At 36.9% G+C, this 22,927-nt stretch overlaps 1 protein-coding gene across 4 annotated transcripts in view; it reads right to left on the bottom strand.

Moving 5' to 3' along the window:
• Positions 1-2,423: 2,423 nt before the first annotated feature.
• The window catches only part of LOC138701603 (regulator of microtubule dynamics protein 1-like), a 98,309-nt gene continuing 77,805 nt past the window's right edge, over positions 2,424-22,927 (bottom strand). For 2 of the 4 annotated variants that reach the window (XR_011332630.1, XM_069828666.1), the window contains exon 7: positions 2,424-3,031. The gene's annotated coding sequence lies outside the window, so the exon portion shown is untranslated. Of the gene's footprint in view, positions 3,032-9,869; positions 14,124-22,927 lie in introns of those variants that run through there. The other 2 variants (XR_011332629.1, XM_069828665.1) reach the window with 1 other exon arrangement.

Genomic DNA, 22,927 nt, shown 5'->3' with positions numbered 1-22,927 from the left:
GTCCCAATATTCAAAGTCGGTGCAATGGGTAGTGCTGAGTGGGTGCTAATGGAGATTTTGTGAAATGGAGGGATTTTGTTTCGTTGGGAAGTGTACCCAGTTTCTAACGTGAAAAAGTGTTTCATTATTAATTGACTAGCAGTAATTCTAAAAGGTCATAATTTTAAATTTATTACCTAGTAATTTTTGTTACATCACGAGTTACTCTTGACTGTCTTGAAAAGTGAAATTCTGCCCATTCACATGCCACGTAAGATGAGATCATGTAGTCAGCATCGTCTTTTATCCCAGGGCGATGAAGATGAAGTGTATCCTGAAGCTGGTCTGAAGGTCATGGCGATATGAAAAAAATCCCGTCTGTGCCTCGACTTGAACCTCAACACTCCTACTTAGTCGTCTGTTGCTCAATCAACAGATCAAATTGGTCTCCTGGCAGCTCTACTATCACTTTAGAAGTATTAAATGATTCTGATCATTTTTATACATTCAAGACAATCTTAAATTCTCACAATGGCGACAATATTTGTCCAAGAGATTGACAAATTCTTAAAGTGCCCATACATGTATGAGTTCGGCTTGGCGAGCATGACATCGGATTCGAGCTCGGGTATATTTAATCAGTCATCACTAGGGCCAGAATTTTTATATAATATCAAGATGTGAAATATGTATATATTTATATAACAAAATAGGCAAAATATTTTTTTTAATCCAATGCCACCAGGTTGTCTTTTCGACATTTCTGGTCTTCTCTCCTGGCCATGGCTTAGTTGTAACCCACTTCTGAGGTTGGGGCGCCTGGAAGGCGGAGTTACATTACCTCGATGATGTGATAGGATGATTATGATACTGTGGTGCCAGGAGAGGTCTTAAATCTAAACTTAACCTAAATTCCAGACTGGAAAAATTCCTGTGCTCTAACCGGGAATCGAACCCGGGACCTCATGAACTATAGCCAGAATCTGTGACTACTAGACCATGAGGCAATCATACTGTATATGATTTACATCCCGTATCCACAGTTTGCTTCGTTCTCCTTACGCGCTTTTGTAGGAAATGTATAAAATACTACATAATCCATATTATTGTATGCATTAGAACAACCCACTACGCAATGATAATATTGATTTTCCGCGTTTTTTTTATACTCTTCATTGAATACAAGAGCTGTAGTGACCACAAACACACTGTCGGTACGATGCCTCTCCTATATTTATAGTCGCGACGCTGTTATTCCCGGCGTGACTCCTCCTCCTTGCTTACGTCTTAGGAAGTGAAGGCTCTATAAAGTCTAGGTAGGTAGTATCGTTCGCCATTTTTATTCTTTCATTGCCGAGCTACCATACGAGGAATCTATTTGCCACACCGTTAAACATTATCATGACGTAGCTCCTATGATAATAAATCAAACGCACTGTAATTCAGCAAATAACGTCTTCGTGTGCTTTCTGCGAATGCCAATGAAAGAGCCAAAATGGCGGGCGATTATTTTAAGTATTATCGAGCCTTAAGAAATGTATGTCTTCAACAGCGAATCACAAGACGCACACGTTTAAATGTAGCCGACCTGCAACGCGATTGGCTGCCGGAAAATAGAGCGACGGGACTATAGTTCCAGGATCGCGGTGCTCGCGTAGCTTGCAAGGTGCCTATAGTGGAGAGCCTACCCAAGACCGTCTCCAATACCCAGACCAAGACCACAGTTTAGTATATACAGTTGCGAAGCTTGGGGTGTTTTTTTGCATTTCTCGCGATAGTTGCTAGAATAGGCAAAATATGTATTATCAGAAAAATACTTAATACTGAAATCAAACAGGCTCACATCAGGTTGGTATTGAAGCATTTAATAATTGCTTGCAGAAATGATTAAATAGAGTTATAGCATGCATAGAGAATGTGAAGTTATTTTTCTTACATTATTATTATTATTATTATTATTATTATTATTATTATTATTTTTTGCTCAGTTGAATGCAAAGTATTTTTCGAGATTCTCGGGGGTTGTTAAATGTCGCTGATTAGACAGATTCAGTTTATTATAAGCTGAAAACGACCTCTCTATATCGCAGGACGTTGTTGGAGCAAATTGCAAGAGATGGAACTTTTATGGAATAACATCCGCAAGAGAATCTTGTTCTTCTCCATTCTGGACCTTGCAGACTGCGATGAAAGTTGAATATCCTGGATTTCTTTTCGAACTGCACGGAATTTTTTCAGTATCTTTTGTCCAATAACTCTTCGTACAGCACTAAGTCTCCTCTCGACATTCTCGGCAATATCCAACGATTCTTGTAGAGGAAGTCCAACAGACTCTAGCTTCTTTATACTCCCAGCAATGAAATCGAAATTGCTATGAATGTATGCAACGGAGCATCCTAGTTTCGGTTCATCAAACAATTGAGGCGCTGACATAGATTGAAATCGTATAGGCAAGGTAGGGCGAAAAATAGTTTTAAGAACATTAGAAAGTATATTTAATTACAAAAATATACGTAAATTACTGTTTAGGGAACATCAGAAAACTTATCTGATTACAAAAAAAATTGTAAGTATTTTTTGTTGAAAGATCATCAGCGAGCAGATTTTATCTAACAAGTCTTCATTCTGCTTATACGAATGTAATTAAAAATTGAAGTAAAGAGTTTATAAGTTTAACAAAAACAATTTATTGACTTACTATTTTTCAAGCATAAATTTTCCGATAAAACATACGGTACTTCTTGTCCGGAAAATCCAGCATCGCTAATAGGTGCTCCTTTTATGGCTCACTTAAGACTGTCTTTGTAAGACGTTGTAGTGAGTGCATATTTGTGACGGCCTGCAAAGACTGCCCTCTTTTGAAGTTTTGAACTCTTTCCATGATTCATCCTCCGTGAATGACTGCCTTGTCTTTATTCATAGGAAGTCGGCTCTTAAAATCCTTAGCCAAGAGATAGGCACAGTATTAAGAAATCTGTTGCATTCCTTGGCACAGTCACAAAAATCATCAGGCATCATCGTAATGACACCTGTATTGGCATTTACAAGTAACCTACACAAAGAAAATAACGAAATAAATGTCGTACCTATGTACAAAAACAAAGAAAGGCTATGAACTTCATATTGTTGAGATGATGATTAAACAAAAATGAAGAATTTTCATTCTGAATGGAATAGGTTTCGGAGGCATTTAGGACACTTGAATCACCTTTACAGACAGCAGTAACAATAATGCACGCTGTTTACTGCCAAACAGTGGAACAGGTCAGATACGTCGACGTGTCTCGATCAGGATTTGAATCCGGACCCGCTCGTTTCAGTCAGACATGCTAACCGTTACTCCACAACGTTACTGGTACTTGATCTCAAATTGAAGTAGTGATGTACCCTATCAGCAACAATGATTTATTTTAAATGAAAAGAAAAGCAAAAGTAGGGCTCATTAAACTTGTTAAAATTACAAACAATTTAAAACTCCAATTTGTAAAACGGTACTAGGTTATAATCGGTATTATGAAATTTGTAACAGTAGTAGTAGTAGTAGTATTGAGTAGGTAGGAGGTGGTTAGGGACGACCCTTCAGCACGTCGGCTCGACAGTGGCCTATTGTGTACCCCGAATTATGGGATGAATGAGAATGAGGTGTACCAGCTCACCGGCCGCATGAGACCCTTCATCCAATGAGCCTCCTACTTACCCCGCCTTAAGTTCATACCGCCAAGATGATCAAGCGACACAGGATCCATTCCGACAGCCCTTCTAAGGTGTCGAAGCGCCCTCGGAAGTGCTCTTAAGGAATGAATCCTGGCAGAGATATTGCAAAAGGCTTGGAACCCCAGATACGGTTTCGGTGAGAACGCCCCTCCTGCAAGCGGATGAAGACACGTCATGACCTGAAAATGTCTATGGAATAAGATATGAAGATGAATGATATGATATGGAATCTAAATTCTTTTTCTACAGGGAAGGGAAAGGGAAATGAAACGTGGCAATGAAAATTCCAACTCGGCGTTTGGTTAAGTAACTGCGGAAAACCACGGAAAAATCAGTTAGGTTGGTCGGTCCGGAGATTTGAACCACGGACCTCCCGAATGTGAGTCCCGTGAGGAACGCATGAGCCACCTCGCTCGGTTAATTTGTAATAAATGCCCCCTTCTATAATCCATTCTTTCACTGCAGCAAAGTCTTGGATAGCATCTATGAAGCCAAGTTCTTTTACTTGATTGTTAACTGGTGGGCGTCTTTGAAAGAAGGCAAATTTAGGTCATATTTAATTGACGTAGTCCTTTGGGTTCAGCAATAAGTTGCCGGTCTTGTAACTCGATGTTTGAATCGCACGAAATCGAGAATGGTTTCTGTTACAATGCCGATAAATTCAACTGGGAAATTTTCCCCGCTATCATTCAGTGAGCCATTATTGTTACTTGTGCATGGTACTTACTACTTTAACTCAGTGAATAAAATACGAGTATTTTCGTAAAAGATAACTTTCTCTAAACCAAAAATACAGTGCGTACACTAACTGGCTCCGCAGAATGCGGAGATTCGAGCAGTTGTGTTAGTAAAGTAGCCTCGTTTAATTATTAGGCAGCGGCATTCCTTTTAAAATTTGTAGGTCTTTATTGCATGCACCGATAATAAAATGAAAATGCGACGTTGTCACGTCTTGTTTGTTGCTGCTATATATTAATATAACATGGAGTATTGGAGCGGCCTTCAAAAGACTTGACGACAATGGACAGCGCGACATAATTAAAATTATTGAAACTACAAAGCTTCCGTCCTCTTTGACACCGCTAGCCTACTAATTGAACGTGGCCACTATATCGTGCGGGTAGAGTCAATGACCTCAGCCGCATTGGATGGAGGGTGGGAGAGAGCGAGAGAGAAGATGTAATATTCCTACGTGTTCAAACCAGGCGCTATATACATAGTACCAACTTTACATCGCTGCTGGGTCGAATACTGCCGTATGCTCCACTGCGGAGCCAGTTAGTATACGCACTGTACAATACAAATGGAGTAAGAATAGGTATTTTACGAGATGCGTTTGAAAAGTTCGTGGCCTGACACATAGATGGCATTAAAAACGTGTCAACGTCATTGTTAGCGGTCATTTTACATTAGTTCAAGCACGAAAAATTATAATTTTCTATTGACTACATTTCGTGCAGTTTAATTTTGAAGTTAGTGCGACTAACAGATTGACAAAAATGGAAAATATTGAACTTCGTGCTGTCATTATATATTTCATAAAAAGGGAATGAGTTCAACAGAAATTAAAACTGACATTGATGCTACACAGGGGGAATCCGCTCCAACGTTTTCGACTATGCACAAATGGGCGGCAATATTTAAACATGGTTAAGAGTTTGTGGGAGACGACTCCCGCAGTGAATATCTAGTAACAATAAGTGCAGAAAAAATCCACAATATGGTGTTAAATGACTGACGACTGAAAGTGCGGGATACGAGCGAGGTTATGCGTATCTCAACTGAAAGGGTATGCCTCATCTTAATCAAGTCGTAGGCATATCCAAGTTCTCCACAAGGTGGGATCCATGTTTAACACCGGAACAAAAGCACGTCAGAGGCATTGTTTGGCTCGATTCGAGAAAATCACGCCAGATTTTTTGAAGCGGCTTGTGACCACAGATGAAATCTGGATCCACTACTACATACCAGATACAAAACAGCAGTCCTAACAATGAAAACACAGTGGTTGTAAGCCTCCGAAGAGAGCAAAAGCTGTTGAATCGGCTGGAAAAATCATGGCGTCCATGTTCAGGGATTCTATGGGGATAATCATGATTGACTATCTAGCAAAGGTGAGAACAATAACGGGAAAATCTCATTCAAATTTCTTGCAGCAACTAAAAGGGAAAATTCGCGAGAATAGGCCGGGTATGGCCAAGAAGAAAGTGTTGTTTCTTCATGACAATGCACCTGCCCACACGTCTGCAATCACGGTTGCTAAACTACGGTTCGAATTGTTGCGGCATCCCCCTACTCACCAGCTTTCGCACCCTCAGAATTCTTTCTTTTCCAAAGCTCAAAACTCACTTGGCTGGAAAGAAATTTTCGTCAAATGAAGAGGTTATTGCAGTAGCAAAAGGCCTTTTTTTCTCAGACCTCGAGCAATCTGTGTACGAGGGTATAGCAGCATTGCAACATCGGTGAACCAATGTGTGAATCTCAGAGAGGATTATGTAGCGAAATAAATATTGTTTCAGAATAATCATAGTTTAATTTCTATTTCAGGCTATGAACTTTGAAACAACCTTCATACTGAGAACGAAAAGAATAAAAATGAAGTATTTTCTCTCGATATTTGTGATAAAACGGTTTAAGTTCACATTAGCTGGCGCACTGAAGCTGTTCCAATTTCCCGCAAATTCGGCCGTACGCCATGACCTAGGTTGGCCTAGTGAATGATTCGTCACTGCCTTTGTCTCGAAGGAAATATCCCTGGTACTTATTTCTATTGGCATAGTGCAATTAGTAGAAAACTATCTATGGACTATTATAGGTAGAAGTAGTGCTGCTAAGTGAAGCGACTACAATCAGCGGAGAAATTGAAGGTTACGAGTAAAACTCTCCTCCGGTGATCTCCGGTACTACCGTAGGTGGTAGAGAGAGTATTTTGAGGGATGCGGAGATTCGGAGGGAAACGACAATCGGAGGAAGGAGGCCTCAAGGATGACCGAGCAAGCGACCGACGGGGACTGGCTAATTGCGAGTGGGATAAAATGGCACTGAAGCGGATATTCGACACACGGAAATTAAGCTATTTCATTTAGTTGAAATGAATTAATAAAGTCGCATGCTGGAAACTTTGACAGTAAGGTTTAATGTGTGCGCAACATACCCTAGATTGCAGAGGTTTAATTTTTTAATGGCAGCAACCATATTTCGGGCACTGTAATGACAACAGCACACACTTTGCTTTTTACTCCCATGAAGTAATGACGTATCACAACCAGCAATGTTGTCAGCTGTATTGCTTTTCTTGATGGCAGATAAGTGAAAACAAGGAGAAGTTAGACACCACTCACGTATCTAGGCCTACTGACCTGTGCCTGTTGGAAGACCAAGAGTCTGTTGTGAAATAAATAATTTTTACGCATTTTAATTCGGTTCGACGTTTATCCTGAACACTCTCGTATAAGTTGCCTAAAGGAACCTGAAACGTTCACGTAAAAGTGAAATAAAAAATTGCAAAAAGCATCAAGAACTTGGCTGGTTAAATTACAATTCACTGTGTGATAGTAAGTTGTACACATTATCACAATATTTTTAGCACGTGGAAACAGATTACAACACGGCAGCGAATATTGTGGGTTTAAACTCTTGACGAATTATTTAAATCTAGCATCTTTTACCACACCAAGCAGCTGATATACATTTAATTAAAAGTTTATCCGATTTGTCGCTGTTCGATGGGCATACTTAATGCTCGGGCTGCTGTCCAACATTATTGCCAAGCTCGCGAGGGTGCGACCACTTCAAATAGTCTAACAAACTTGAAGTACCACCACCTTTAGAGTAAACTCGTCCACAATATCGTTGAAGCTCGTTGTGTACGCTACTGTTTCTAATAACATTGCTGCGTAAACATGCGCAGAACGGTTTCAATTTTGAACAGAACACCAGTGCTCCATGTGAGTCTAGGTGATAAAAAAACACACACGCACGCACGCACGCGCACGCACACACACACACACACACAAGCCATACCAGTGCACTTCGCTGCACTTGTTAGAAATAAATATAAAGTAATTACATAGGAGATTACTTGTTGTAGGCTACTATGAGGACAGAAACAATAATCACCAATTAGGAACAGGATTCTTTATTCACAAAAGAATAAAATCAGCAGTAAAAAAAAAGGTCGAATTTATCAGTGAGAGGGAAAATTATCCTTTCAAGAGGTGAAAAAATTCAAATATCTTGGAGCAACAGTAACAAATATAAATTACACTGGAGAGGAAATTAAACACAGAATAAATATGGGAAATGCCTGTTATCATCCAGTCTGCTTAAAAAAAACTGAAAGTTAGAATTTATGAAACAGTAGTTATATATAGTTGTGAAACTTGGACTCTCACTTTGAGTAAAATATGTTAAGGGTTTTCGAGACTAAGGTGCTTAGGAAAATATTTCGGGCTAAGAGGGATGAAGTTATGGAGAATGGAGAAAATTACACAACTCAGAAGTGCATGCATTGAATTCTTCACTTAACATAATTAGGAACATTAAATCCAGACTTCTGTGATGGGCAGAGCATGTAGCACGTACGGGCAAATTCAGAAATGCATATAGAGTGCAGTTGGGAGGCCAGAGGAAAAAAGATCTTTGGGGAGGCCGAGACGTAGATGGGAGGATATATTAAAATGGATATGAGGGAGGTGGGATATAATGCTAGGGACTGAATTAATCTTGCTCAGGACAAGGACTGATAGTAGGCTTATGTGAGGGCAGCAATGAATGTGATGTTTGCGATGTGGGAAATCGAGATAAACAGAACATGATTTGTGTTACATTGTTAATAAATTCAATTTCAGAACTCGCCTTATACTAAAGTCAAGTTGTGGAGCCCCTCCTAAGGTTGTGGCCCTACGTTGGTCTAGTGATTCATTCTTTAATTAGATGAAATTCTGTATACAGGTAACATACCTGTAACCACTTTTTTCGGTATTAGTGATGCTGAAAACGCGTATTTCAGCGAAAATATCGAAATGCCCTTTTCTAGTACCACAATACTTTCTATCATACTTTATATACTGAGACAGTAAAAAGCACAGAAAAGATAATACATCGTGAAGAAAACGAAAACATATTTATCAAAATTCATCTTTCACTCACTTCGACAAAATTGGAATTTTTATCACCTTTTCCTTTACGAGGACAATGCTTTTTTCAGCTCAAAAATCAAGACAATCCCGATTTTTCGAGGCACATGCAAATCCTATGTCTAATGTTTTATCTTACTCTCACAGGAACTGGACGTGTTCCTTTATTTCTAACTCCCTTAAGTGGTGTTCTTTTGCCTTTTAACCACATGATATACTACTTTTGAGTATCTAGGGTTGATTCAAATTCTTCATAAGAATGAGAATGGAATAAACCAAAGGAATAATTGATGATGATGATGGAACATTACTCGAAATGTGTCACTTCTATTCAATTGTTATATTAATAATGAAAAAACAATGTAGTTTTAGATCGTTATACACTCATACACAAAATAATATTGTAATGAAACCAATAAATGAAGGAAAAGTAACATATATACTGTAGTTGACAGTTGTCAAGATGACCTTACATAGTCTGGCTAAATCGCAACACTCAGCAATAGCTTGTTGTACGAACCATGGTCTACCAGATTAATTTGAAACTATGGTATGTCACAGGCAGCTTAGGAAGCTGTACAAGTGCAGTGAGAAGGCTTAAACGCAACCTTATAAGGCCCAGTCACCTTACTCCGTGTCATTTTCACTCATCTTTTCCTTACTGACATTCCACATAACTATTGATGTAGGTTTTGTAAGCATTATACTATTATAGAACATTGTACACATATTACTTAGTTGTGAAGTGCTATATGAATATTCAACATTATTTCGAAAAGTTTGGATATTCGATTGTTTATGAAAATAGGGAGCCAAACCATGTATACCAACTATACCAACTTTTTTTTTGTGCAGTTAAACTTACGAAGTTATTTCTGAGTCTGTAAACAAATGTACATTAGCTTCACTTGCACGTAAATAATGATGTTGCACGACAGTATGCATGCACCATATGAGGGATGAGAGCAGAAGAGGCATAAATCCAAAAAAGTGACATTAAGAAAACAGGATGTTTGTGAAAATGAAAAATATGAAATGTAGAAAAGATTCACAGACAATTTATTGGCACAGTCACATATACATGAAATCAGTACACATCAATATTGGATTATTAAATTGCATGTAATAATAATGCACTCCTGCATAAATTAAGAAAGAACAAATTAAAATGGTTCTGCACTGAAAATGAACATTTATATACAATAGAGGAAAACCAGGCAATGTCAATAAGCTACAAATCACAGATTGATTCATCATCACTTTCTTCTGTAGTGTTGTTGACATGCTGTTTTTGCCCTAATCTGGTGTTCACCGTCACAAACAAGTTTTTTTCAGAAAGGGTGTGGGCTGGGAGAAATAAAGGGCAATAAATCTATCATGTCCTTTTTCTTCTGCTCAGACACAGGTTTGCTCAACGTATATTGCTTGACTTGGCCAACAACAGCAAGGGAACTCAATGAATGACCTTGATTTTTTTTTTTCAGATTTATTGAAGAGAGCTCCATTTCACAGTGCAGCGTCTCTTTAAATTTAATAGTAAATGGTGTACCCCTTTCAAATCGCAGTCTCTTAATTTTAAGCCAGTTTACAGTATGTCCATGGGCAGTAGATTTCCGTTTTGTGACACTATTTTCAAGTGTCTCTGTTGATAAAAAAATATTCGTGTTGCATCACAGTCCTTTCAAACCACTTTCTTTCAACAGTTTTCACAATATCCACCAAGCATTAAATTGTGATATTTCCCGTTGCAAATTTGCCTTCTTCTCAATTAAGCCAAAATCAGAATCATTAGGTAGTTAAGAATGACCTGACACAAGAAATTTAAAATCAGTAATTTCCGTGTTGTTGTTAATATACTTTAAATGTGTCAGGGCCATTTTCATATTTCGGTTTTGTCCTTCACAACAGCCTGAATACATAATGATTCTTCTATCTTTCTCAAGATGTTCAGAGTTTTCAGGAATTATTTCCAGTAGTGTAACCTTTACTTTTTAACTTTGCTCTAGAGTATGCCATTAGGAAAGTCCAGGAGAACATAGAGGGTTTGGAATTGAACGGGTTACATCAGCTGCTTGGCTATGCAGATGACGTGAATATGTTAGAAGAAAATCCACAAACTATTAGGGAAAACACGGGAATTTTACTTCAACCAAGTAAAGAGAGAGGTTTGGAAGTAAATTCCGAAAAGACAAAGTATATAATTATGTCTCGTGACCAGAATATTGTATGAAATGGAAATATGAAAATTGGAAATTTATCCTTTAAAGAGATGGAAAAATTCAAATACTTTGGCCCAACAGTAACAAATATAAATGGCACTTGGGAGGAAATTAAACGCAGAATATGAGAAATGCCTGTTATTGTTCGGTTGAGAAGCTTTTGTCATCCTGTCTTCTCTCAAAAAACTTAAAAGTTAGAATTTATATTACCGGTTGTTCTGTATGATTGTGAAACTTCGACTCTCACTTTGAGAAAGGAACAAAGGTTAAGAGTGTTTGAGAATGAGGTGCTTAGGAAAATATTTGGGGCTAAGAGGGATGAAGTTACACAACGCAGAACTGCAAGCATTGTAATTTTCACCTGACATAATTAGGAACATTAAATCCAGACATTTGAGATGGGCAGGCCATGTAGCACATATGGGAAAATCCAGAAATACATACTGTGTGTTAGTTCAGAGGCCGGAGGGACAAATACCTTTGAGGGAGGTGGCATATGATTGTAGAGACTGGATTAATCTTGCTCAGGATAGGGATCTGAGGTTTATTGTGCTTACCACTCCCAGTGATGAAACTAGACTATATTGCACCTGGGGAAAGACAATAATTATTTGGCACCCACCACTCTGTATTTGGAATGCTTAGTATACAACTAGGTAGTTAATTGGAAAACATTATATTTACAAGCATAACATTTAATGTATATCATACGTTTCAGCATACATTCTATAAGTAACATACAATTAATGTTTCACGTTTTTCACACTCTTAAAAATGCATTTTTCATCACACATAGTTTTAACTTTGTACAAAAATTACAAAAATAAAATATATTCACAAGTCATGTCATTACATGATTACAGCTTAACTTTACAAGCTTGCTGCAGAAGTTTCTATTACGTCTAATAAGACAGTTTACGAGCTATTTCGTGCTCAATATTAATTATGCTTAAATTTGTTAGGCACTGTTCCTTGGTTAAATTCCTTAAATAGGTTTTTATAAGCTTAAACCTGCTAAAACTTCTCTCATTAGATGCCGCAGATACTGTAGCATGACTATTCTCAGACAGGTAGTTAAATTAAAGTAAGCATCATGGAATTCATATAATATGTAGATGATTCTGCAGAATTCTGTTGATGAGCACGTCTTCATTTTCAGGGTCCAAGTTCAGAGCATGAAACTTGAAGCTCTCAAGTTCTAGAAGGAGTTCATCTTTGTCAATGTCATTGTTGTAAATATCTACCAATTTTTATACTTGTAATTGCAGGTCCTCTTTAGTCAGGTTTTGAAAATTGTTTCCACTGAGAATGTAGAATGGCGTGGATTCTAGTTCCAAGTTCGGCAAGGATTCTGTCAACTATTTCGACTATGAATAACTTGAATTTACCCTTTTCAGAAATGGTGTCGCTTTCGTCTTCACAGAGTTAATCATAAAACCATTTCTTTTTCTTCATTCTTGTTTCTTTAAATTTTGCCTCGGCATCATTACTATCAATTACTGTCTTTGCATCTTGATGAGATCATCAATATGTTTAGTAGAACGATCAATTGTCACATCCTCCCTTTCAAACAATTTGTTTACAATATCAATCTTTGTCAAAACTCTAAACCAAAAGCATGTCATTGCGATGAATTCAAATTTTTTTATGTTTCGAAGAAGGGAAATGGCCCTTGCTTTTGTTTCTGCTGTTGCTGAGGATCACATGCTCAACTCATTAAGGACATTTATCACTTGTCCTATGTGTTTGTAAATTATCAATGTCGCTTCCCATTCTGATATCCAATGAGTTTCACTTTGGAGTTTAATGACAGAGGAAATACTTTTCAAAACTTCCCACCTAGTTATAGAAGCAGCAAAATATGTGTACAGGAAGTTCACGGTACCTGGTGAGACGTTTGCAGCTTTTGTCCCTACAAGATTTAAGGAATGTGCTCCACAAGGCACAAAGAAAGCCAAACTATTTTCTTACAAAAATCTAGACTGCATTTCTTTGTACTTTTCAGTCATGTTAGAACAATTATCATAGGATTGCCCCCTACAGTTAGTAATGTCTGAACCATCATTCAGTTACTTTTTTGTAAAATAAGCTCTGTGAGTGCTTCTCCAGTTTTTTGGATAACATTGAAGAAGTCAATGAAACTCTCAACAATTTCACGGCTATTTTCTCCAAATTTTACATACTTAATTATTTGGGACATTTGCTCTAGGTGGCTCACATCTAGAGTACAATCAAACATTATAGAGAAATATTTTGCTTCTTTGATGTCATTCAAGATTTGTTCTTTTACTATTCCAGCAATTATTTCCAGAATTCATTTTGAATGCTAGAAGAAAAGTAGCTAACTTGTCGCTTTTCATTATGGTTAATGTGTTCTTGAAGTACTGGATAGTAATATGAGACAAGTTCGATTGTATTTAAGAATTTTCCACATCTAGGATAGGAAAAATCAAGATTTTCATGTGATCCATTTAAAGGGCTACCCTGTTTTGCCAAATGCATTATCACATCCACGATTGCACGTAAAATAGATTACCAGTAATTCTCTTCTTCCACTATTTGACTTTGCAAATCTTTGTCAATGCCGTTCTAAGAGAACATTAAAATATTTTTCAGATAAAATAGCATTTTTTATGAGCCAAAGATCTTTCCACTTGCTGAATCCCTCATCTTTAACTGAAAATGACAAATTTTGACCTGAGGAAAGTGTTAGAAAACAGTTTGCATGGCAGCAAAACAAATCATTTTTACTAGAGCTGTATAACAACCATGTTCTTTCTACGTTTTACCATTTGGGAATTGTTTAAAAAACCCAATCTCCAGTAAGTAATCATCCTTCTTTGTTACTTTTAGTAAGATCAGGCTCAGTCTTTGGAGTTTCTAAGAGTTTTAACAATGAAACATTTCTGTGAGTTGGACAGCATCTCTGGCCATGTTCTGGATCCTTCATATTAGGGTATATTCGGAATCCAGAGATTGACTATGAAAATGCTTTCTTACGTCTTCTTGTTCCAGGAAGAGGGTCAATAAGACTAGTTCTACCTCAGTTGCTTCTCTTCATTTTCACTGGAGTCTGAAACCAGAGAGCAAGAAAATGAAGGGAAATACTGAGAGTTGGCATATTTTGACCACTTGGTGAAAATATACCAAACTTGGGAAAGTTAACCAAAAAAAGTAACTAGTCACAGTTAAAGTTACTGGCTAAAAATATTAACTAGTTAAAGTTAAAAGTTGACTTTTTACAAAAGTAACCAGTTGAAGTGTTTTGTTATGGTTTCAGCGTGAAGTTCAATACAATAAATGTGCATTGTTAAAGAATAGTTACAAAAATTATTTATTTTTATAACAAAAATAATTAGCCTACCTTTGCTAACGCATTTTGTACTTAGCCATGGTTACATGAAAAATGACTGTGTACCTTGTTTTTCCCTTTCTTTGGCTCTCTTCCTAAATTCAGCTCCCAATGGTTTCTTTAATATTTTAAACTACTGAAAAACAATCTATGGATGTTGGGTGGATGAACGGAGTTCACCAACTAAAACTGATCTACAAATGTAAATTGATTGATCTATGTGTTGATAGGCTAACTAAGATAAGCTATCCGAGCTGGACTGAACTGAACTGCTGAGTGCGTTGCATTGCTTATATAGATCACTGGTTGCAGAAAAATTCTAGACCCGTTGATGTTGTGGAGGAGAGCATGGTGCATTATGAATGTCTGTTTACCAGACACAACACATACAAAAATATAAAATGAAGCTCTTTCTTAAATCTTATAAATAACTTAAGATTTATCACAAAACTGCAAGCAAATTAATGTAGCCTATTATTTATATTCCATGTAATAATATAAAATTAACTTTGATGCAACATTTTACAATCAACAGATTCATAGGTATAGTGAAACCTCTCCTTACGGACACCCCCAAGATACGGATACTCCTCATATATGGACAGATTTTTATGTGCCATTTGAAATAATATAGAAATAATGATAAATTTAACTCTTGTTTACGGACACTCTCAGACACAGACACGGGGCAGCTGTTTCACAGTCCTAAAGCTTGCTTTACTTCCTGACTACGGACAAAACTTAGATTTCAAGACCTAATGTGTTACAAAAATGGAAAATTTAGTTTTGAGAACTGTACAGAAATTCCTTAACATGAAAGAAGACAATAAGGGTCTCATAGGCTATCACTAGCCTAGCCGGCTACTTCTTGTTAGCTGGAAGCAGGTGGATAAACAAAGTCATTAATTTAACCTGTCTGATGGGTCCAAGTTTTCTGTGATCGTGAAATTGTATTTGACAACTGATAGGGTTAGTAGGCTTATTCTCTTCACTTGAATCAGTTGTTCTGTTTCGAGAGACATCTGAACATAAAGGTTAAGTTGAAAACTGTAAATAACAGTACTGCATAACTGTAGACCTAGAATAAAATTGCATGGCACAGTACTGTATTTTCCTTTTTCGGTCTTATCTACTGTAGTTCAAAGTTGCAAAGAATTTACTGTAGTATACTGTATTTAGACTTGAACTACAGTAATACATTTCATTTAAAGCATGAAGGGATACATAATGCATATATAAATTTACTGTTAGACTGGGGACTCTCCCTCCCAATAAAGGACACCTCCCAGATGCGGATAGATTGTTACGTCCCTTCGATGTCCGTAAATGAGAGATTTCACTGTATAATACACTCAGGGACAAAAAAACCGGACACTTTAATATTTGCTGGTATTTTGCAAAACATTATCTTCTCATATAATATTATGGTAGCCATCTCTTGTTATGGAGAAGTGTATACATTGTTGATTGTTTTTTGTTTTATAAACAAGCCATTACAATCAAATATTCCAATTTTGCTTTCGGAGTCTCAGCTATAACAATTTTGTCTCAACCATTTTGTGCTTCATTATCGTTATCATTCGTTATTTCTTTATTTTTACATTTTCTGAGTTTAAGTGGGGTTGTAACATTTGTCTTAAAACAAGATGCAACCTGAAGATGTGGCTCGAGCTGTAGCCCTTTACGATGATGGACGCAGTGTACGTTACATTGCAAATGTTATAAATATGGCTAGAAGCACAACCCATGATGCCATAAAACGGTATAGAGAGACCCTAGAATATACCAGAAGACCAGGTTCGGGTCGTCCAAGAGCTACAAATCCAAATGAAGACAGGTATATGGTGTTGAGAGTTCTTAGGGAGCGCAACCTGCCAGCTACTAGTGTAGCCCAGCAATTTGTTAACATGCATGGACGCCAAATTTCGGCCAAAACAGTTAGAAGGAGGTTGAAAGCAAGTGGACTGATATCAAGTAGACCTGCAACTGGTCCCAGACTTCTCAGGATGCATCGAGTTGAACGACTGCGTTTTGCAAATGATCACAAGGATTGGAGAAATGGACAGTGGAGCTGTGTTCTGTTCACCGATGAGTCCCATTTCAATCTGTGCTCACCTGATGGACGTGAAAGAGTTTGGAGAAGGAGGGGAGAACGATTTTCACAGTGTTGCATTTCCGAAAATGTGCCGTATGGAGGTGGTGAGTGATGGTTTGGGCAGGAGTGTGTACAGATGCTCATACAGAGTTGGTTTTTGTTGAAAATGGAAGACTAACAGCTGATAGGTATATAAATGAATGTTTGGCTAATCATGTTGTGCCATTTGGCCAATTTTTAGGCGATAATTTTATTTTAATGCATGATAATGCATGGCCGCATATTGCCCATGCGGTCGGAGATTATCTCCAAGAAGTGGGAATCCATGTTCTTCCGTGGCCAGCAAGGAGTCCAGACATGAACCCAATTGAACACGTGTGGGACATGATGGAACGGAGTGTTAAGAATAGACGACCGAGACCAGAATCGTTACAAGAGTTGAGGTTAGCACTTGGCGAAGAATGGGAACTTATTCCTCAAAAAGACATTGCTAACCAAATTGAGAGCATGCCAAGACGTATGGATGCAGTTATTCATGCCAGAGGGAGTAATACCCGTTACTAAAAAGAGTTTTTAATGTTTAAGGCACCATAAAATGAAAAAAAAAAAACAATCTAATCTTCATCTTACGATGTTTGGGTGACGTATATACGTCCGTTGATGTGACATATTAATGAATTAAATACTATTATAGTCACAATCATGCCAACAGTTAGACCAAATGATGCCATAGTTATACGCCCTTTGTAATTTTTTGTAAATTTTCTCATCAGAGATTTTTTTTTTTCAAATGTTGTCATATAAGGTGATAAATGAAACATTATTTTGTTTAAATGGGTTTTGTTTCATTTTGAAATAATTGGCAACAAAATACAAGCAAATATAGAAGTGTCCGGTTTTTTTTGTCCCTGAGTGTATTTCACACTTAAAAACGTGTCTAGCAGAAGCAAATCACGTGAGACACAAAATTACGAAGGTGAGCTGTGGCTCCTAATTCTCGACTGACATCAGTCTCAGCTACATTTAGTGTCAAAGAGTGCCTCACTAGCTTTGCTCCAAAGAGTAAACAAAAGAACTGTAATATCTAATACTATAATAGTTTTTATTTCATTACAACCCAACAGGAGGATCAAACAGCCTTGACGACGAGGTTGCATGTAGGCTGGACAGGATCTTGGAAAAAATTAATAAGGACTTTCAAATATTATTTTACATAAATGAGCAATTTTTTTTTTCCTGGACAAATATAACTCGATTCAGAATACAAAATATATCATTAAGATCCAGAACAATCCTGGGAAATCCAAGACACCTGGCAATCCTGGTTATGGTAGCTGGGTAGGCAGAACACAAGTTGTGTTTGTGGCTGGGGTAGCACCTATTGAATTTATTTTTTTTAACACCACAATTTGAATTTTCTTCTTAAAAAAAAAAAGAATTGTTAGTGATGATGAGAGATAGCTGCACTTGACTGCATTTGCATGCTTCTTTCCTTTCATGCGACTTTTGAATGCTTGCTTCCCTATATTGCTAAGAGAAAATAATGTTTTATTACACACTATGCTGAAAATTTATTCTGAGGCACAGTTCAACCATGTTCAGAAAATATCAAGCAGCATATTTCATTAAACAACGTTTTCTTTTTCATGTTGAAGATATACCGATAAGCTGTCACAATTTGACTATAATTATGTGTGTGTATTCCGCCTTTGCTTATCATACAATATGAATGAATTAATTAGTCATATTTTCTCATTAACGTTTTCGGTACGTAAATTGTACCATCTTCAGATGTTTGTATATGATGCTAATTGTTAACCAAGCCTGTGGGTGCATGTATCTGGTCTTAAATGGTCAGTGTTTTTGCATGCTGTGCGATGTCGGTGAAGTGTTGTCATGATTACACAAATGATCACCTTAACTCTTATATACTATTTGCTGGTACAACACTTTATCAAACTTAAATTAGAATGTTTCAGTCGTTATTTAAAAAACACTATTTTAAAAACACTGTTTAAAAACACACTGTTTAAAACTATTAAAAACACATAGTTTTTACATCACTTTAACTATGTGAAGTATGTGATCACTTATTGTGTGGTGTTTGCCGGTTTGAAGTTAAATGAGGCACTTGTGTTGATCTTGTTATTTAGCGTTGAGCTGGACGCAATATCGTAACATGGCTATGTTTTCTAAAAGTGATGTTGAGACACTTCTATTAAGTTGATGGCATATGTAATATTATAACAGAATGAAGGTTGTCAGGTCCGTGGCTTTAGTATCGCCTGGCGTGTCTGTAACAATATGATTAAGTATTAATTTATGAATTTGAAATTGGGAATGTTTTTAATTAAAATTGGAAATTCCTTTTACTGGTATTGGTATGGTTAACTGCTTGGGTAATGCCTATTATGTAAGAAAAGTAACTTACAGTTTTAACGTGTATTGATCTGCTCGTGCTTGATGCTAGGCTGATACTAGAGCGATGGACTTGCTCACAGTATTTTTTAGTTAGTTATATTGTCTGTTTCCGGAAGTAGAGGGGGTGTCGGTGAAATCTGTGTGTGTGATTGTTTGGGCGGGAATAGTTTGAATAAATTGAAGAGTGGGTTATTTATGTTGGCTATTTGTTCATTTAGTAGGGGTTTTCCTGAGTTGTGTTCTTTTATAATATGAAATTGTTCCGCCGTTTCTATTGTGGGGTCGTTTGTGATTTTTAGTATTTTCAGAGTGTCATTAATATTTGCGAGTTCGTGGTTTTCATCTATAAGGTGTTGTGCGAATTTAGATCTGACTTCGTTTATAATAGAAACAGATCTAAATTCGCACAACACCTTATAGATGAAAACCACGAACTCGCAAATATTAATGACACTCTGAAAATACTAAAAATCACAAACGACCCCACAATAGAAACGGCGGAACAATTTCATATTATAAAAGAACACAACTCAGGAAAACCCCTACTAAATGAACAAATAGCCAACATAAATAACCCACTCTTCAATTTATTCAAACTATTCCCGCCCAAACAATCACACACACAGATTTCACCGACACCCCCTCTACTTCCGGAAACAGACAATATAACTAACTAAAAAATACTGTGAGCAAGTCCATCGCTCTAGTATCAGCCTAGCATCAAGCACGAGCAGATCAATACACATTAAAACTGTAAGTTACTTTTCTTACATAATAGGCATTACCCAAGCAGTTAACCATACCAATACCAGTAAAAGGAATTTCCAATTTTAATTAAAAACATTCCCAATTTCAAATTCATAAATTAATACTTAATCATATTGTTACAGACACGCCAGGCGATACTAAAGCCACGGACCTGACAACCTTCATTCTGTTATAATATTACATATGCCATCAACTTAATAGAAGTGTCTCAACATCACTTTTAGAAAACATAGCCATGTTACGATATTGCGTCCAGCTCAACGCTAAATAACAAGATCAACACAAGTGCCTCATTTAACTTCAAACCGGCAAACACCACACAATAAGTGATCACATACTTCACATAGTTAAAGTGATGTAAAAACTATGTGTTTTTAATAGTTTTAAACAGTGTGTTTTTAAACAGTGTTTTTAAAATAGTGTTTTTTAAATAACGACTGAAACATTCTAATTTAAGTTTGATAAAGTGTTGTACCAGCAAATAGTATATAAGAGTTAAGGTGATCATTTGTGTAATCATGACAACACTTCACCGACATCGCACAGCATGCAAAAACACTGACCATTTAAGACCAGATACATGCACCCACAGGCTTGGTTAACAATTAGCATCATATACAAACATCTGAAGATGGTACAATTTACGTACCGAAAACGTTAATGAGAAAATATGACTAATTAATTCATTCATATTGTATGATAAGCAAAGGCGGAATACACACACATAATTATAGTCAAAACGTTTTCTTTGGTTTTGGTGAAGACGCTGTAAAAAAAATGTACCGTAATGTAAGCATATTGTATAAAGCTTTAAAGAGTCTAACTAAACATCACAATAGTTTATGTAATGATAAAGATGGCAATGATTTCAAGTTTTTTAAATTGTGGTATTCATTGTGTATGTTAACGTATTTTGTTGTATTTTATTCCTAAAAATCACGTTCTTTAAATATGATGAATGACAAAAACTATGAAGTGTACATTGAAATATTTGATGTGAATATGTTCACACTAAACTAGAGAAATCTATGAGTCACAAACGAATAAAATAACGTCCCTTTAGCACTTAGTATGTAAATGTTCTAAAAAAGAATAAATGTAAAGAACATTATCATATGTATAGTTCACATATGGCAACAAAACTTAATACATACAAGTACTTATAAATCAAAATGAAGTTCACTAACCTCATAGACGTTACTTAAGCCCTTGTAACCACTATTACAACTTCAATGTCAATGTCAAAACACGTAAAACATGTTCTTGAAACTCAAATTCTCTAAACTCCAACCCAATAAACAACTTTCTTCTTACAATGTAACGACACTTTATTTAAGTCCTGTTCTGTATTTACAAAATTGCATGTGCGTGATATCACAGCTTCTACTGAAGAAACTGAATGTCCATTGCATGAATAAAGGGCGATTAGAGAAGCTGTAAATGCAATATGACGGATCAGGCTTGCTCAACAGGACAGAATATTTATAGTGAACGAAAGGTCTTAGAACTTACAAATGGCTTTTAAGGAACCCGGAGGTTCATTGCTGCCCTCACATAAGATCCGCAATCGGTCCCTAATCTGAACGAGATTAATCCAGTCTCTACAATCATGTCCCACCTCCTTCAAATCCATTTTTATATTATCCTCCCATCTACGTCTCAGCCTCCCCAAAGGTCTTTTTCCCTCCAGCCTCCCAACTAACATTCTATATGCATTTCTGGATTTGCCCATATGTGCTACATGCCCTGCCCATCAAGGTCTAAACACAAAAAAAATTAGGTAAAATTACTTTTCAGTTATAGGCAAATGTGTCCATTTTATTTGTCAGAAAAATAAATTTCCACATTTTTTCCTCAGTTCCCTCACATTTCTCAGTTTTCCATATGGGTGGACACCCTGATTACGCAAAGACTCTAATGTAGTGCATTACTGTAATGATGCTTAAACTCAGCTTTGATGCATCTTTAAGCATTCTTTCATCTATCACAGCAATGGTCTTCCTCACCATTCGCTTCCTGTAGTGCCACTTGAATGTTTTGGTTACACCCAGATCTAAAGGTTGTAACAGGCTGGTATAATTTGTGGGAAGAATATTAGTTTAACATTTCTAAGGACAGTGGTATCTCTTGGATGTGTAGTGCACTGGTCAATGAAAAGAATTTTTCTAATCTTAGCATGCAATTAATATTAGAGGAAAAAAATTCGCTCTGGCGCCGGGGATCGAACCCGGGTCCTTGGTTCTACATACCAAGTGCTCTCACCATGGAGCTACGCCAAAGTTCAATCCACAGCACCAGATCGAACCTCTCTCCTCCAGTGTTTTTCCCCTTTGTGGCCAGACTCCAAGTTGGGCATGTATGCTGACATTTTATATTAAGTCAACTGCCATTATATAAAGGAGCACACTCAGTTGAGTGACATGTTGGCCGAGGTTCCACAGTAGGCTAATATGCACAGTAATATGCACTGTTGCTCGAAGAATCTACATACAGATTATTATTTTTTGGTCCTACAGAATACATCTGTTATGGTAACAATTATGGTGCTGTGGATTGAAATTCGGCGTAGCTCAATGGTGAGAGCGCTTGGTACGTAGAACCAAGGACCCGGGTTCGATCCCCAGCACCAGAGCGAATTTTTCTCCTCTAATATTAATTGTTAGCATAACAGATGTATTCTGTAGGACCAAAAATAATAATCTTTACGTAGATTAGCATCCAATTGACAATCCAGCTGATGCAGATATTCTTCAAATATTGTTGTTGTCACCCAAGAGGACTTTATGGTTGGCAATATTTTAACTCCCTTAAAGCAGCATGACTTTTTATATTTCCTTATGACCAACGAAGGTAATTTATCAGAATCATCTGCATTGCAAACAAATGAAACAGTCATTCTTTGCTTCGATTTTTTCCTCTCCGTAACATGACACATCTTTGTAGGTCAGGTTTTTATTTGGTTGCAGATTAAAAAACAAGCCAGTTTACGTCTGTGTTATAAATATGCTTAAGGTCATAACCTTCAACCTGCTTCTTTTGGAGTTCACTCTTCCATTTCTCTACTGTTCTGGGTTCATACTAGCACTTTCCCCTAAAAGAATCTTGTCTATACAAGATTATGACATTCGATCAATCAAATTTTTAGATGTCTTGAAATGATTTATTCCAAGTCTGGCAGCGATGTACTGTGCTTTCTCTTTTAAATGAGTGCCATTAATCGAAGCATATGCCACGCGAGATT

Source organism: Periplaneta americana, chromosome 6, assembly GCF_040183065.1.
Source record: "Periplaneta americana isolate PAMFEO1 chromosome 6, P.americana_PAMFEO1_priV1, whole genome shotgun sequence".
In the NCBI taxonomy this organism is placed as follows: domain Eukaryota; kingdom Metazoa; phylum Arthropoda; class Insecta; order Blattodea; family Blattidae; genus Periplaneta; species Periplaneta americana.
This window is presented reverse-complemented; position numbering and strand designations above follow the sequence as displayed.